The 16,910-nt window shown below is 44.9% G+C and overlaps 1 protein-coding gene across 7 annotated transcripts in view; it reads right to left on the reverse strand.

The window, feature by feature from the left end:
• SIPA1L2 (signal induced proliferation associated 1 like 2) overlaps positions 1 to 15,196 on the reverse strand; it is a 147,589-nt gene extending 132,393 nt beyond the window's left edge. For 6 of the 7 annotated variants that reach the window (XM_075412202.1, XM_075412187.1, XM_075412220.1 and 3 more), the window contains exon 1: positions 15,019 to 15,196. The gene's annotated coding sequence lies outside the window, so the exon portion shown is untranslated. Of the gene's footprint in view, positions 1 to 14,038; positions 14,070 to 15,018 lie in introns of those variants that run through there. The other variant, XM_075412186.1, reaches the window with a different exon arrangement.
• Between the last annotated feature and the right edge of the window lie 1,714 nt (positions 15,197 to 16,910).

Below are 16,910 nucleotides of genomic sequence, written 5' to 3' on the forward strand. Positions count from 1 at the left end.
TTGAGTATTTGATTTTGACCCTCCTGGAGCAATAAACTTATGTGACTGACCTTCACCAATATCAAGGCTTCTGCTGCCACTTTGGTCATTCGTCCTCGGGCAATGCGGTGCCACGCTACTGAAGTTCCAGTAACAGAGCATGAATTGCTCTGAGATGCTGAACAATTAGCATGAAAGCCTCTCTTAGCACAACCTGTATTTCCAAAGGGCTCAAATCCTTGGCTTCTCTACAATTTTATTTTTACCTCCATGTTTAGACAAACACAGGCAAGACTGCCTGATGGATTTGTTTTTTCTTCATATAAGTAACAGATGAAAGAAGACAACAGGTTATAGACAACATAACACTACACTTTCCTGATGTGGTAGTAAGAAATGCAAATTCAGAGGAACCTTGTTCCGAACCTTGACCCTCATGGCTGGAGATGGAGTTATATCACACAACAGGGGGGTTATAATCACGAACACAGAGAAAAAAAAAGTTACTGGTGAAGACCAGGATAACCAATACAAGAAAACAGAATAGCTTACCATAGGTAAGAAAAATACAAAGCAAATACAGGAAGCTGTGTGTTTATTTTCGTGTAAGTAACCAAAACACTGGTATGTGATCAGATCTGAGAGTCAAACTATAACAGCAAGCAAAAGCTATAAAAATGAAACACTGACAAGAGTAAACATTACAAGATAGTAATCTGTGATCTTTCCATTAAGAATTTAAATGACAGCCGTACTGCCTTCATGAGAAGAAAACGGACGACAGATAAAGGGACAGTCCAAGGGATACATACTTTTTCCACCTCAAGCTGAACCTTAAAAGTAGGTGCTGCTGATGTAATATTTTTAAGCCTCCAGTAAAACAGTTCTCAATCACATTTCCTTGGTAGTGTGGGTTTCTTGGTGGATTTTGTTTGCTTTGTTCTGTCTAAGTACCCTTCCCATTGAGTAATCATATCTCAGATTATTCAACTCAATTTTAGTGAGCTGGCCAAAACAAAGACACAATACTTTTTATAATCCTGTTCAAGTCACAACAAGTTACAGAAAAAACTGACTCTCTGAATACTTAGAAATAAGTGTTTACCCTGTAAACTTTGTTTCCTTTTGCTTTCTTCTCACATATTCATCTGAAGTTTTTGTAAAGCATGTCACCTTCAGTCATGCTGGTTTTAACTTTCATTTCTCAATTACTCAGTCACACTGTGTAACATTCAGAATTACAAATGCAGTTTATGCCAAGGTCAACATTTTATTTGGGTTCATTTCATTACAAAGGAATATAATTGACATTCTCTGTAACTGCTCCACTGTGCAAAAGAAATATTGGTAAGTGGGAAGATCAGGAGATTAAATTCAAAAGCTTAGTCCTGCTCTGAAAATAAAATGCCAATGAACAGAGTTTTTAAACCTACCAATGAATGGAAATCATGAGTAACTGATTTAAGAATCAGAGTCGAAAAGCCTTACAAGGAAAAAAAAACCTCATTACTCTCTGTAATATATTTTTCATCATAATTTACATTTTTCCATATGTCTCTAGAATTTTATGGGCTTGCTTGGAATTATTTAGTTCTGAAGGTTTTACAAGACGCATTTACTTACAGAAAGCAGCAACCCTACTCTGTCTCATTTGTGAGCTGGCCAGCTGCAGAACTTGGTTTGACATTAGGTTCCAAGAAGGTCTGCTTTGTCCTGTATATTCTGTTAACAATTGCGCCAGCCTTGATAAAAATCAAAAGATCAGTTGGCCTGCATGAAAGTACGAAGTTTAGAGGAAGGATGCTCACATTTCACAGCTATGAAAGTTCTAGGCAGACTGTTTACACGTTCAGGTGAAACACACCCTGGGACTAAACCTGACACCCATCAAAAACTGGGCAGATTAAGTAGAAACCCATAGTTTGCCTTCTGGCTTTCCAGTTTGACAGCATTGCTTTATATCCTTTACCAAGTACCAGTTACTGTGTTTCATATTCCAACCTACTTTCACACGTGGGAAGCAGATCACTGCAAAGTGAGCAAGAGCTTTCAAGCTGCCTTTTTTTTTTTTTTTTTTTTTTTTAAAGTTTTTAGGTAAAGGTTTGAGAGCACACATCAGATGGAGACAGCTACTGATTCTGATATCAGCAGCTAGAATTAGGTTCAGCAAAGGTGAAGCAAAATGACTAGTCTGCAAAATACATGATAAGAAATCAGGATTACTGCCATTTTCTGAAGGTTCAATGTCAGATACCATAAACATTCTTGAGACCTATACAACATTGGCAGCTACCCTGCATATGAAGAACCCCATTCTTGCACTAACCAAAGCCACACACTGGGACACCATTTGGCACTTAAGGTACTATTTTGCATCAAAATCCTAATAGCAGGGCACTAATTTGGAACGTATCTATATTCATGTCAAAGCTGGAGGAATGTTTTAGATAAACAATAACTGGTCAAGTCAAATCTTTTTGAAGTCATAACAATTCCATGCTGATTTTGGAAGCCTGCTTTTCATGGATTGCTTTCGACAACTATTGTTGAGGTGAGGCAGCTTCCCATACTGCTACCACTGTATTTTAAATTACTATACTGTCCCTGCTTGGTACATAACCCATACTTGACCTATTTAGGAACTCAGCAAGAGTTACTGCTTCAGCTGGGTTCCCACAAGCATCAAGGAGAGGCTGGCTCAGGAGCTGCAGCTCTACACAGCAGACAGTTTTCCTAGATCAGCTCATCAATGGTATACAAAAAAAAATGCTGTTGGTACAACCTGGACTTAAGAAAGTATCTATCTGATACAGCACCATACTGCAAACAGAACAAGTAAAGACACTACACATTTTCCCCCCAAAAAACGTAAACCAGTTTATTAGATGAAGCCTAAGGTCAATCTTGGAATCAGTCTTATCTCATTTTTTCAATGACGACCTTGACATAAAGTGGAAGTTACTAATGAAATCCAAATACAACACAAAGTTGAGAAGCACTGGCACTGCCAAGTAAAGTAAAAAATACACCCAAGAAAGAACAAAGTAAGTTTTGAGGAAAAACTTTGCACTTTTATTTTATGTTTGGAGTCACTCCCTCAAGAGCTACAAGATAAAGTTTCGATCGGTCTTGTAGCTCATGAGCAGAAAACATCAGAAAGAGAATAACCATGACATTGTACTCAACGTGAAAATACAAGTGCACAATATTTCCAGTAGAGACAAAGCTTTAATGCCATTTTATTTGCGACAGACAAGACTCTGTAGAATGCTGCTTAAATTCTTACTAGCCATAGCAAAACCACACAAACAGAACAAGTCCAGACTGTTCCCCAGCCACCACATTGTACAAGAGGAACAAGGATATTGGTAAAATCAAACAAATCGGCTGCAAGCTCAGCATGCGCTCCACATACGGGTTAGCAGAAAATTCTAGTCCTCAGTAAAAAGAGTCCCTGAACAGCCTTCCACTGCAAGTATGCGATGGGAGAAAACAAAACACCACCAAAACAGCAGCAGCCCATCAGTAAATCAAAATTGAGTGCAGCTGATTTACCAAAGAGATCAACAATGTAGTTTTCTATAAAATTAATGTTTTAGCTCCTTTTGTTGAAATTATGACTGAAAAGGACATCAGACTGAGCTTCTCCAGATCCTTCCACCTTCAGCAAAATACCTTCAGAAGCCAAGTCTCACCCTCTCTGCCAACTGACAAGCACTATCTATCAGGGTTATTTCAACTTTAAGGAATCTCACCCTAAAGAAAATTCTTTCTATTCCCTTTCCTGTTTGCTATGCTTAAATCAGCATGCATTTACAAACTCTTTCATACTGAAGCTGAATGTTGTACAAAACCCTGGATTTTTACACACTTAATAAAATGTATTATAAAAACCAAAACAGGGATCTGAAGGCCTGGTTCATGCTTTGTAAACATAGAAATACTTGAAAGTACAAATAGAATGAAGTTGGATGAGCAAGAACAGGAATCATCTCAATCTTCTGAGGTTCTCCTGGCTCATTTATAGTTAATGAGGCTAAGTGGTAAAGATTGAATATAAAACGGTACAAACAGCAGCTGTTCTCAGAACTGAACCACTTTAATTTGGATTTTTAAATAATTTGACAAATCACAACTTTCCCCCCCCCCCCAGCCACATGGATAACTCTAGCGTAGATTATCAAAAGTTTCACAGTACTAAAATTAGTAGTCAGAGCAAAAGAACTAAATACAAATGTAGGTTCGACTGGCCGAGGGCCAACTTCAAACTCACATGTCCTGCTCTTTAACAGTAAAACAATCTTTTGGAAGAGATCCAACTGAATAGCTCCACAGAAGTTCACACATTCAAATCCTAGTATTGCTAATCATGTTTTAGAATTCAGTGACAAGGTGAGCAAAGTATAGCTGAAGCCAAACCTGAAAGGAAGTAATTTTCTTTAAGTGCTTATATTCTTTCGCTAAGTACTATAGTTCTAAAATATTTAACCGCCAATAATTTATTTGGGAATTCTTGTCAACTGGTTTAAACAAAGAATATATAATATGAGTACATACTACTCTATTTCTTAGTCTTGTAAAAAGTCTTCCGAATATCACAATTCAGAAATATTTAGTACAAATATTCTGTACTATAATAAAGCAGAAACACAGCACACTGGAATATCAACTAAATTCTCAATTATAAGACCAACTATGGTAAAAAAAGTCGTGATACTTCATAGGTTAATTCACACTGGAAGGCACACAGAACATCGAATCGTGGAGTGCTTTGGGTTGGGAGGGACCTTCAGAGGCCATCCAGCCCAACCCCCTGCAGTGAGCAGGGACATCTTCACCTGGGTCAGGCTGCTCAGAGCCCCGTCCAACCTGGCCTTGAGTGTTTCCAGGGATGGGGCATCGATCACCTCTCTGGGTAACCTGGGCCAGGGCCTCACCACCCTCACGGTAAAAAACGTCTTCCTTATATCCAGTCTAAACCTCCCCTCCCTTAGTTTAAAGCCTTTACTCCTTGTCCTACCCTTACAGGCCCTTGTAAACCTCTCCAGCTCTCTCGCAGCCCCTCCAGGCACTGGCAGCTGCTCTAAGGTCTCCCCACAGCCTTCTCTTCTCCAGGCTGAACAGCCCCAGCTCTCCCAGCCTTTCCTCCCAGCAGAGGGGTTCCAGCCCTCGGATCATCGCTGGGGCCTCCTCTGGCCCCGCTCCCACAGCTCCAGCTCTGTCCTGTGCTGGGGGCTCCAGAGCTGGACGCAGGACTCCCGGGGGGGTCTCAGCAGAGCGGGGCAGAGGGGCAGAATCCCCTCCCTCGCCCTGTGCCCACACTGCTGGGGATGCAGCCCAGGGCACGGGTGGCCTGCTGGACTTCCAGCGCACACTGCTGGCTCATGTTGAGCTTTCCTTAACCTTCCTTTTCTAGTTGACATACCTGTAGAAGCCCTTCTTGTTTTTCTCAGCATCCTTTGCCAAGTTCAGCTCCAGCCACACCCTGCCCCTCCTGACCACCTCCCCACACAACCGGGCAGCATCCCCATACTCTTCCCAGGATACCTGTCCCTGCTTCCACTGTCCGTGGAGTTTCCTTTTGCTCTCTAGTTTGAGCAGCAGCTCTCAACTCCGCAATGCTGGTCTTTTTCTTTCCTTGCCCGATTTCTTACGCCTGGGGACTGAGAGCTCTTGCGCTCTATGGAAAGCACACTTCAAGATCTGCCAGCTCTGTTCTGCTCCCCTGTCCCCGAGGACCGCCTCTCAGGGGGTCCTTCTGACTAACTCTTTGAAGAGATGGAAGTTGGATTTTCTAAAATTTGGGGTCTTGACTATACTCCTCGCCTTATTCATATCCTATGTAACCATATATCCTATGTATAATCCCCGATATAACATTCCCTAACCCAGCCTCCTGCTCAAAGCACTGAATTCAGACCAACTTGCTTAGGGCTTTGGCCAGTCTGGTGTTAAAAACTGGAAAGGACGTAGATTTCACGACTTGCCTGCACTACCTGTTCCAATTCCTCAGCATCCTCAGGGTGATTTTTGTTTCCTAGTGCCAAATCAGAACCTCACCTATTGTAGATTATGGCCACTGTCCCTTTTCCTCCTGCCATGTACCTCTGTAAAGGGTCTGGCTCTGTCTTCTTAATAAACTCCTGGGTATCACCTTATGAGGCAGCTATTAAGTATCCCCTGAGGTTTCTGATGCCCAGGCTATGCAAGCCCAGTTCTCTCACCCTCTTCTTATGCGCTCCAAGCCTCTCATGTTGCTGGCTCTCCACTAGACCTGCTTCAGTTTACTCAATGTTTCCCATGTATCTGGGGAACCAAGACTGGTTGGTGTACATCCAGGGTGGTGGTCTAAGGAATGCTGGATACCAGCAGTCCACTGGCTATGCTCCTGTTCATAAAGCCTAGTATGCTGCTAGCATTTTTCACTCTCTGAGCGCAGGCTGACATGCTGGCTCACGTCTGTCAGAACGTGCGGGTCCCTTTCAGCAGAGCTGCTTCCCAGGCAGTCAGTCCTCACCCTGCACTGCTGCAAGGCGGAAGAATGTGCATTTATCCTTGTCAAATGTCACGAGGTTCATTTTGGTCCATTCCACCAGCCTCTCTAAACCGCAGGGCGCTGTCCTGGAACATCTCATCTATGGCAAATTTGATTTAGACACACTTCACCTCTTCCTGCAGGTCATTGATCAAGGTATTGGACAGGATAGGTCCCAGTACAGTACTCCACTTGCAACTGGTCTCCAGGTGGAATACAAACTATTAACTGCTATGTTTTGAGCCGGACAATCCAGCTAGTCCTCCCATCCAAACCATGACACTGCAACTTGGTTATACAGATGCTGTGAAAACCATGCTAAAAGCCTGGATAAACTCAAGGTAGATGATGGGCAAACTGCCATAAGCAATATTAAATCTAATCTGATGGCATTTACAGTTTCAGCAGTGTACAGAAAGGTCCCATGCCTATTGATAAGCATATAAAAGATACTCAGGGACTTCACACAAGGCCATTTTAATTACTGCTTAGAAAAACAAAAATACAAAAAACCCCCCAAAACACAAAACTTCCCCCCCAAAAGAAACAAAACAATTGCACTAGATTTCTTCCTATTAAGGAAAAAAACATGGGACTAAATAAAAATATGTTTATCCATAAAACAGAAAGGACTATCTAACATATTTTAGATGTCTCTTATTATTGGTTCTCCCCGCAGTGATTCCTGTAGCTGCCACAAAGAACTCACACAATTGTACTGAGAGATGTGGTTGAGATAGCAGGTACGGAAGAGAAAGTGGTTCATGAGAATCTCTAGCTTGCAACTTTAAACACCTCTGACCTACAGGCATACCGAATGTTGTGAAATGAGTGAACAGGAACATTGACACTGTTAGGTACAGTCTACATAAGAAAAACATTACCGTTAAGCATCTATTTTCCCAGCAGAAATTATTATTACTATGGATATATGTAAATATTCTATTTTAACACTCAGCCACAGTATTTTCGTAGGCACAAAGCAAGGCAGATATTCAATTAACTATTTGTGAATACAAATAAATAATTTGTCTGCACATTACCAGGCACAAAGGTACACTCTATACTTTGATAGTATTAATATAATCTTATATATTTAACAATACCTAAAAAAATTCAGCAGCAACATTCAACGTAAAACCAAAGTACTTTACAGAATGCAGTATCCATTTGCTGCAGATCAGTATGATGAAAAAAATGGGGAGCTATTTTTAAAATATTTTTTATTTTCTAAGGAAAGTTGTTATCTAAGGAAACAAGCCTTACGCAATTACACAGTGCAACACCTCCCTCCGCCTCAAGATTTTTTGAGTCTGTTTGACTCAGCAAAATGTGATAGAAAAGATGAAGCTTCAAGGGTAATTATGCTCACAGAAACTTCATTTTAAAAGTTACATAACTACAGAGAAAAAGCACAAAGTATCCCAAGTGTGAGAGAAACACTGACATTAGTAAAATTATCAAATCTGAGAATCTTGCAAACTAGTGAAGTACTGCTTGCCCTCCACTTAGAAATCTCCACCAAAAATAATTATTTCCAGGGTCGAGGGTAAGAGGCCACCAAAAGCTCAGAATCCCAGAAAACCCTCTGCTCTAACAGTAGAAACCTCATCTCATATAGAAAACATTGCTGGAGCTCAATTTATATTTGATAGCCAGGGTCTTTCAGTGTAGCACTCTGAGCACCCACCCATACAGCTCTTGACCGATTCAGATCATCTCATCTGTCCTGTTTCCTTCTTGTAGCAAACTGGTCAAATTCTACATTTGAAAAGAAATGGAAAGGAGCAAACCTGTTTTCACACTGTTACGGATTACACCAATCACCATATTTACCCCACCTTGTCTCACCACCTTCAAAAAAAAAAAAAATTTGGAAATGGTTTCCTATACAAACAAGGCTGTGTGATTCAAAGAGTTGTACAAATATACTAGGGGAGTTGTTGGGGGAGAGGGCGGCAAGTAGCAGACAATCTGAGAGAGGGAGGACAACCACCTCTGGAGTACCTGCCTCATCTCAAAAAACTGGCAGCCAGATAAAGCAGAAAACATCTTGAGCATTGACAGGTTTATCCCAATAGCTTCTAATTCTGTCAGCCAGCTTCTACAACTCAATGTAGATGCCTGTGTATCTCTGCCAAATTGCTCTGTGAATGGACTGTTGTTCCAGTTGTCTGAATTTGAAATAGAAGGTTACTGTTTCGATGAAGGATTTGAACTCCCTGGTCATCACTTAATTGACTGCTCAACCCAGATCAAAGAATTTGAAGATCAAACTAAGGGCTATCTTTATACCAACAATATAAAGGAAGCTACAGAAGTGCCACAATAAGTCCCATGTGTTAGCATATTTTATAAAATGAAAAAAATTTCCTCAGTTATTTGAAAGCTTTCTTCATATAATTGTCCCTGCTGAACATCCCGACAAGTCTCCCACCCCTGAACACGCCAACAATCTAAACGCAATTTCAGTTGCATACAATGACCACATGCAGAGAAGCACCTTTTTCGTCATTTAGTTTCCTGTATGTAGTAACACGCATTCTTTTTCTCATTTACCGTGTAACAAGAAAAGCAGCTCTTCAAAATGACAACACTAAAACAATTACTGTAGAGCTTATCACTGAACACTAACTTCATGCGATCTTTTTGTCAAAGACATGACAAACTAAACCTAACACAAATCCCCAGTGGCTTCACTTGTTAGCTCCAGTGTCAGACTGGAGCACGCTGATGTAACATAGCCTTAAACTAATTCTTACCTTGACTCAACTCATATCATAGGTTCCATACTGTCGAACATCAAATATTTTTTTCCTGAGCCTCAGATGGAAGAGAACAGAGGAGCAATGACAATACTGCAGAGAAAATAGGCCATGGGTTTGTAAATAGAATGGGTTGTTTTCCATTAGTCCAATGAACAAAATTATTCTCACACTGGGTTTGCATTCATCATCAATTAGAATTTTTACATGACAAACCCAGAGCATCCTCCTGAACCCAAATCACAGCTGGCAATCCTGCAGCCTGGCGTGGCAAGGCAGCCACTCTCTTTGAAACAGCTCCCTCCATTGCTCTAGAGAAAAAGCACTAGGAACAATGATAATAAGCTGTTGTCCTGACAACCTTACAAAGCAAAACCAAGGCTTATTTTACTACAGCAGAACAGCAAGGATAACCCGATCACCGTAAACTGCTCCCAGTCCTTCAGGAGCAGCTGGCCACTGCAATAAGCAAGACCAGCACTGCAAAATATGTCTGCTTGCCCACACACTACAGACGATACGCACATTATGCCTGAGAACGTATGCATATACACAGCCACACTTCCCCCCCACCACTTCTTTTCCACTTTGTGTCACACCAATACTGCAATGAGATTTCATGCTAAAACACGTCAGGTGTTCATTTTCAGTGCCGAGAGGCTAGAAAAATACTTAGAAGTGCTCTTTTCCTTGAATGTACTTTAGGTATCTAAAGTAGGAAACAATCTGTTTTGAGCAGAAAGCCACAAATGAAAACAACCAGAGAAGAGTGTGATTAACTAATTTGTAACTTTCAGGTGAAGAAAAAAAATAAACAAAGGAAAAAAAAAAACCCAAACAAAGCCACACAGACTGAAACTTTGTATCTTTCACAAATGCCTGCTCCATTAAATATAGCAGACAGAACTGCTTTTGCAGTGACAGTGTTGCTAACTACGCATTAATTGCAGGATTCCTTTTTACTCCCTCATGTGAAAGGAAAAAAAACAGCAAAAGTATTTTAACAGCACGTGCATTGATAACACCTATAGAAAGCTTTATTCTGTCCTTACTCACCTTAACTGCCATTTCATTCTCACCTCATTTCACAATTTATCCAGTTTGACTGAAGTGAATGTGAAAATCCACCATGAAATACAAGGTGGCCCAGAATCTCCTTTCCCACTTGTGTATGTGGAACAAACCAGTGTGCAAAACAAAACCAACAAAAAGTCACCAGAAAAATGCTATGAAGATGTTCAAAAGCATATGCTAGGTTTTAAAAACACATTTTATTCCATTTGAATCCACCTGAAACAGAACCTCTACTGTTCTCAGAGTATCTTTCCTTATAAACACATTTTATTAAGTAGTGTAATCTGTTGTTTATGTAATCTGTAAAATAGCTCTATAATTTCACCACAGATTGTATCAGGCTTAAAATAAAAGTTGCTGAACCAAAAGGGAAATGGAAGGGCAAATTGTTGAGTTGTATGAGAGCTTTGTATCTCATTCTGTGTCCTCTAACATAAAACCTATCAAATCATTTTCATATAACTTAAAAGTCTCAAAAGTCACACTATGAAATACCTACAATTCAAAAGCCTAACTAAAAGATGATGTAGCAGGCAGGCATTATCACAGTCCACTGCCACTGTGTCAGTGAGAATTCGGGGGACGAAGGAAGGAACAGCAAATAATATAGAGGGATTACACAAATGTCTGCAGGGCTGGACATGTCACTTTGCAGGATCCAGGACAATAAATGAAGACATTATGTAAGAAAAGACTCAAAGTCAATGGCAAGACTCCAAGTCCTGTGCTCAGAATTTCACTGGAGCTGCTGAGGGGCAGGGGAAGTCGGGACAACTTCGGCTGCTGCCACCTTCCAGCCTCCTGGCACTACCCCTCCTCCAGCCTCCTGCTAGATTCCCTGGCTTCCAAAACAGCTATGGCACCTTTCCACATGACATCTCTCAACTTCTCCAAAAGGAGAGGGGGGAAGAGTGAGTACAGGCCATTTCCTTAAGGAACACAGAATCCCCAGTAAACACCAACTACAACAAATGCCTACTTCATTTCAAACATCCACTATTCTTAAAAATGTTTTACAAGCATCAGATCCAATAAAGCTGTTTGCTTCCAGATCCAAAAAGATGCAACAGCAGATGCTTACATTTATTAAGTGTTCAGAAGATTATCTCCGTAAGGATTCAAGACATTTTTTAAAACCTTTAATTATGTATGAACTTCTCACTATTTAAGAAATTCCAGAAAACCAGAAGAATAGTCTTATAAATCATGAATAGCTAACTGCTGATGTAATTACGCTTTCATGATCCAAACAACAGTCTACACATCTTCTAGCAAGAACTATTGTGATTATTTTGCACCATGACATTTCTGCCTACTGCAGTCCTGTCTCTAGCTAAAAACAATAAGAGTATCACCAATTATAATTACCCTTCTCAATCTTCAGTTCATTCAATTATGCCTGAAAACGGCTTTAAATCTGGGGTCAGTGCTTTAATACAAAGGAAGGCAGGGTCTCTCTCATTTACTTCTGTCAGGACAAATCAGACGTTTAACATTAAGTTTGCTCTTTCACAATAGATTAAAAAAAAATAAGATGGCTATTCATGTGAAGTCTTAGCAATTCTTAAAAATCTAACCAGTCACACAGCACCATCACTGAATGTGATGAGGAATTAATGTTATTCTTAATGCAACCTACATGAAAAAAATTTCCTTTTTTTTCCCCTAATTCTAAAAATAGTAATGTGAAACATATTTTTCAAACAACTAAATACAAATTCTGTAGTCATAACAGTCCTCATGAATTCTTCTTATTGGATTCTCAGATTTGGTAGACAGTCCTCACAGTATTTCCCCAAAATAATTCAAAATAATTAGATTTCCCCAAAATAATGCAGAAACAACAGGGTAGAAAGACTGAGGAGCACCCCTACCCTAAACTTCCTAAACTGTTCAGATGCGTAAGAGGATGAAAATCCCCTTAGAAATAAAGAGATAAACTGAAGTCTGTCTTAACTTTGCAAGATGTAATGTTTTAAAGAATCGGATATAAATTTTGCTACCTAACGTATCAAAAATTTACACTATAAGTTCAATATTGCAATACATAAAATGAACAGCCATCTCCTCTTTACTTCACTGTTCACAACCCAGCTTGCCCAAACATTTTAAAATTGCAAAGCATTTTAAATTGCAGTGCAAAAATTGCATGGAAAAAGAGCATTCGTCAATCCATGATTTCATTTCGAGCTGTCAGTACAGCTACCGTTGGTAATCTTGGATGACTAACGTGAGAAACTAGATAACCCAGCGCCCCACCCTCTTTCCACAATCTGCAACTTATCTTACATTTTCATAACAACACAGCACTTCTCACTCAATATTACCAAACTAGAGCACTCATCGGTAAAACATACGAACCTGCTGAAAATAACTGAACAACCAGCCATCTAAATATAATCTTAATTCCAGCCAAGGCAAGGAGAAAATACTTACTTTCCCCTGCCTTTCGAACTGCTGATCTGCACGTAAAAAGCTTAGGTGCAATGCCTGACTCCTCTGCCCAACACGAAGCTGGAAGTGGAAAAATGAACTGCCTCGGTTCCCTTGTAAGGTCAAACAGCAGAAGAAATGGATGGTTTTGCCTGTTTAGCCACTGCTTTGCTCAGTTCCTCATTTGACACCCTTCATTTGCAAGAGTATTTCACAATGCACTTGAGTAATGGCATGTCAGTAAATCTCTATACAAAAAGACCACACTGTCTTTCTTTCAGGAAAATAGAACAGAAACCTTTAAAAAGACTCTACTTTGCACGGTAAGCCCGGCTACAAAGAGTTGAGGTTGTGTTTAGTTCTCGGTTTCACACTGTACTCTCAGCATATATGAACAACATGATCTTTAATTGATCCAGTGCAATCGGCAAAACAGTTTGGCATCCTTACAAGTACGTACTGCCTCTCGTTATATCCGAGTGCTGCGCGACCTGGTAAGGTACCCCCCGGGCATGCAAACCCCAGACAATACATGCAGAGACCTCGCTCAAATCCAGCTTTATATGAATGCTACATAAATTATAAATCAACTGTTGTGGAGCCTAGGTGATGTTTAAGCATCCATAATGCATTACAGCTCTTAAAGATTCAAATGTTTTTGCATTAATAATAGAAGATATTTCAAAGATCAGCTTTAAGATTGAAGTATTTCAGAGCGAATGGGGGGCAAATAATGCACTCCACTGACAACAGGCACAGTTTTGGAAAAACACAAGAAACAGATTAACAAGGCATCAGGCCTAGGCATTCCTACATCCAGGAGGCTGTTTCTGAAACCAACTCAAAAACGCTTCAGTCTAAAATAGTTAGGCACAGAATCTGTGAAAAAAAATAGCTGAACAAACAGTATTAATGCACTATGGCCCTTTTTAAAAATAAGTCCATCAAACTAAATAGTTACTGAGACTGAATTATCGTGGGAGTATTTCCCTGTTGTCAAACATCCCTTCTTATGCAGCTGCCTTCCCTTAAAGCAACCTAAATATTTTGCAGAGCTATCTTCCAGCTGAACAAATGTCCTGTAGATACTGGTAGCACATATATAAAATAACGTCCGTAAGCAGCAAGACGAGCTGACTGAAACAATTTATTCTGTCAGCTAGCAAGCAAACTTCAAACTCTGCTCTGGTCTGATCGGTGCAGAACTGATGAAGGAGGCAGTTTCCTGTGCATGCGAAGGAGAAAAACCGACCAAGGCCGAAAGAGCCAGGCTGCAGAGCCAGATCCCCCGCTCCCCTTCCCGGCTGGATCTCTGGTGGGAGAAAGCCATCTAGCGTTACCTTCCAGAAGTGGGAGCTGCGCACAAAAGAGCTCGGGAGAATTCACATGTGCAATTCCCTCCAACTTTGCACCTCTTCTCCATCACCGAAACGAACACCCCGCTTCCTCCAGGAAAGCCAGGCTGAAAGCAAACGCTCAAACCCCCGACGCGTTCAAACACCCCAGCGCCAAGCACCGAGCTCGCCCCCCCCCCGGACCCTCCATCCCAAGGCGAACGGCCGCATCCGAAACCCGCCAACTTCCCGGAGCCGCCTCCACGCCAAGGCCGCCACTCCGCGGCTCGCCCGGCCCCGCAGCTCCGCCGAGGGGGGAGAGCAGCGGCCGGGCCGGTCCCTCAACGCACCGGACAGCGGGGCTGCAGAGCGGGACCACCGAACGCGTCCCCGCCTCAGGATCGTCCCCTCCGCTCCCCCCACAAAACGCCCGGCGGCCCCCGCCGCCAAGCGGCGATGCCCCGGCGATGTCCGAGAGCCGGCAGCAACGCGTCACCCCCTCACCCCCACCCCCCGCCTCCGGCAGGTGGTCCCGTCCTGCCGCCCCCGCCGTCCCCGGCGCAGCAGATCCCCGCGCTGCTTTATGCAGGCGACGGTGCGGGAGCGAGCCACCCGGCTCCGGGGGGAGCGGGGTGCTGGGGGGGAAGAGGGGGAACCGCGGCTCCTCGCCGCTCCCCCCTCCGCCCGCCGCCTCAGCCCTCCGTCCTGCCGCGGGGCGCGGGGCAGCCGAGGCTCCCTCCCAGCGGCACCTGAGGGGAGACGGGTCCGTCCCCACGCAGCCCCGTCCCCAAACCGCCCCCAGCCCTTCCCGGGAGGGAAAGGAATCCCCCGGGCACACCGACCGTCATCCCCCCCCCAGCCGCGGGGCACGGACGCGGCGGCCGGCGCCGCTCCTCACCTGGTGCCGCTGCTGCCCGCGCTCCGGCTGCTCCCGCCGCGGGACCCCCATGGCCCCCCCCCGCGCACAGGCTCGGCTCCCCGCTCCTCAGCCCTCCCGCGGGACGGGACAGGACGGGACGCGCCGCCCGGTAACGGGAGCCGGTAACGGGAGCCGGTAACGGGACCGGGGGGCGCCTCGCTCCCCCTCCCTCCTCCTCCTCCGGTCCTCGCGCTCGCCCGCCGCCTCGCGCTCTGCCCGGCGCTGGGTCTCGAGCGCGCCTCAGCCGCCGGACGGGGAGGGGAGGCGGAGGGAGGGGCGGGCGCAGCACCGACACACGCGCGCGCCCTCAAGCCCCACCCCTCCCGCCGGCCCCGCCTCCCCCCCCCGGCCCGTAGGCTTCGCCGGCTCGGTCCCAGGAGGGTGGGGGGGGGAACGTGAACTCCGCATTGGCCACTCGCGCTGTCGCGCAGCCGAAATGGCAAGCCCCGCCCCACTCCCCCCCCCCCCTTGCCCGCCGGTGGGGGGCTCGCCGGGGCGGCCGAGGGGGAGCGGTGCCGGCTCAGCGCGGCCCCCCCCCCCGGTCCCCGCTTTCAAGACCCTGGACAACGCCGCCCGGCCCGGCTTCTCCGCCCCGGGTCCGCCCGCCCCTCGGCTCCCGCGCCCCGCCGGCTCCTTCCCTCGGGAGCCCCGGGGGCGGCAGGCAGCGGGGTGACCTGGCCTCCGCGCCGTCCCGCCTCGGCTGGCGGGCGGGCAGCGGGGAGCGAGCCCCGCCAAGGCTTCGGCTTCGTCCCGCACCCGGCGGCGCCTGCTGCAGCCCTCTACATGTGTGAGTTTCATAGAACCATAGAATGGTTTGGGTTGGAAGGGACCTTAAAGATCATCTGGTTCCAACCCCCCTGCCATGAGCAGGGACATCTTCCACCAGACCAGGGTGCTCAGAGCTCCATCCAACCTGGCCTTGAACACTGCCAGGGAGGGGGCAGCCACAGCTTCTCTGGGCAACCTGGGCCTGGGTCTCACAACCTTCATGGTGAAGAATTTCTTCCTAGTATCTCATCTAAATCTGCCCTCTTTTAGTTTACAGCCGTTCCTCCTTGTCCTATCACTACACACCCTTGTGAAAAGCCCCTCTCCATCCTTCCTGTCGGCCTCTTCAGGTACTGGGTGTCCACGTTTCCTCCATCCCGCGCCCTGGTGAGCACCCCAGATTCTGGCCTGGGAATTTGAATTTCTGCTCCGCGGGCCAGTGCTGCGAGGGGCCGCACCTGCAATCGCAGGGCCCACTTTCTACACAGGCGTTGCGAAACAGATGATGTTATCATCTACGGGTTGCCCAGAGAAGCTGTGGCTGCCCCCTCCCTGGCAGTGTTCAAGGCCAGGTTGGATGGAGCTCTGAGCACCCTGGTCTGGTGGAAGATGTCCCTGCCCATGGCAGGGGGGTGGGAACCAGATGATCTTTAAGGTCCCTTCCAACCCTTACCATTCTGTGAGTCTATGATTCGATCAGGACTGATGTGGCTGCTCCCACCTGCCACCCCAAATTACGAGGCCTGCGACATGACTGGAATAACGTCTGCTCCTGCAGAACCCTGCAGACACAACCCAGGATTCCTGTATTGCCTTCCAGCCCTCTCTCGCTTGCTTTCCCCTCCGCCCGCGCCCACCCCTCACGGGATGTGACTTTCTGGTTGTACCAGTTCGCTCAGCTCCCTCGAGCACGCTGCACATCGACATTTGCAAGCATTCCGCTGCGTCGTGCACCTCTCCTCGCTGCCCACCCTTTGCTGGAAACGGAGCAGAAGGCTTTAGGGGAAAGGAGCTGCCACGTGCAAAAAGATCCAAAACCCCCAGGGCAGGCCAAACTTCAGGTTATTGTGCTTAACCATTCCTTTAATATATATTTTAAATCA

The sequence above is a fragment of the Opisthocomus hoazin genome, chromosome 2 (assembly GCF_030867145.1).
Source record: "Opisthocomus hoazin isolate bOpiHoa1 chromosome 2, bOpiHoa1.hap1, whole genome shotgun sequence".
Lineage (NCBI taxonomy): Eukaryota > Metazoa > Chordata > Aves > Opisthocomiformes > Opisthocomidae > Opisthocomus > Opisthocomus hoazin.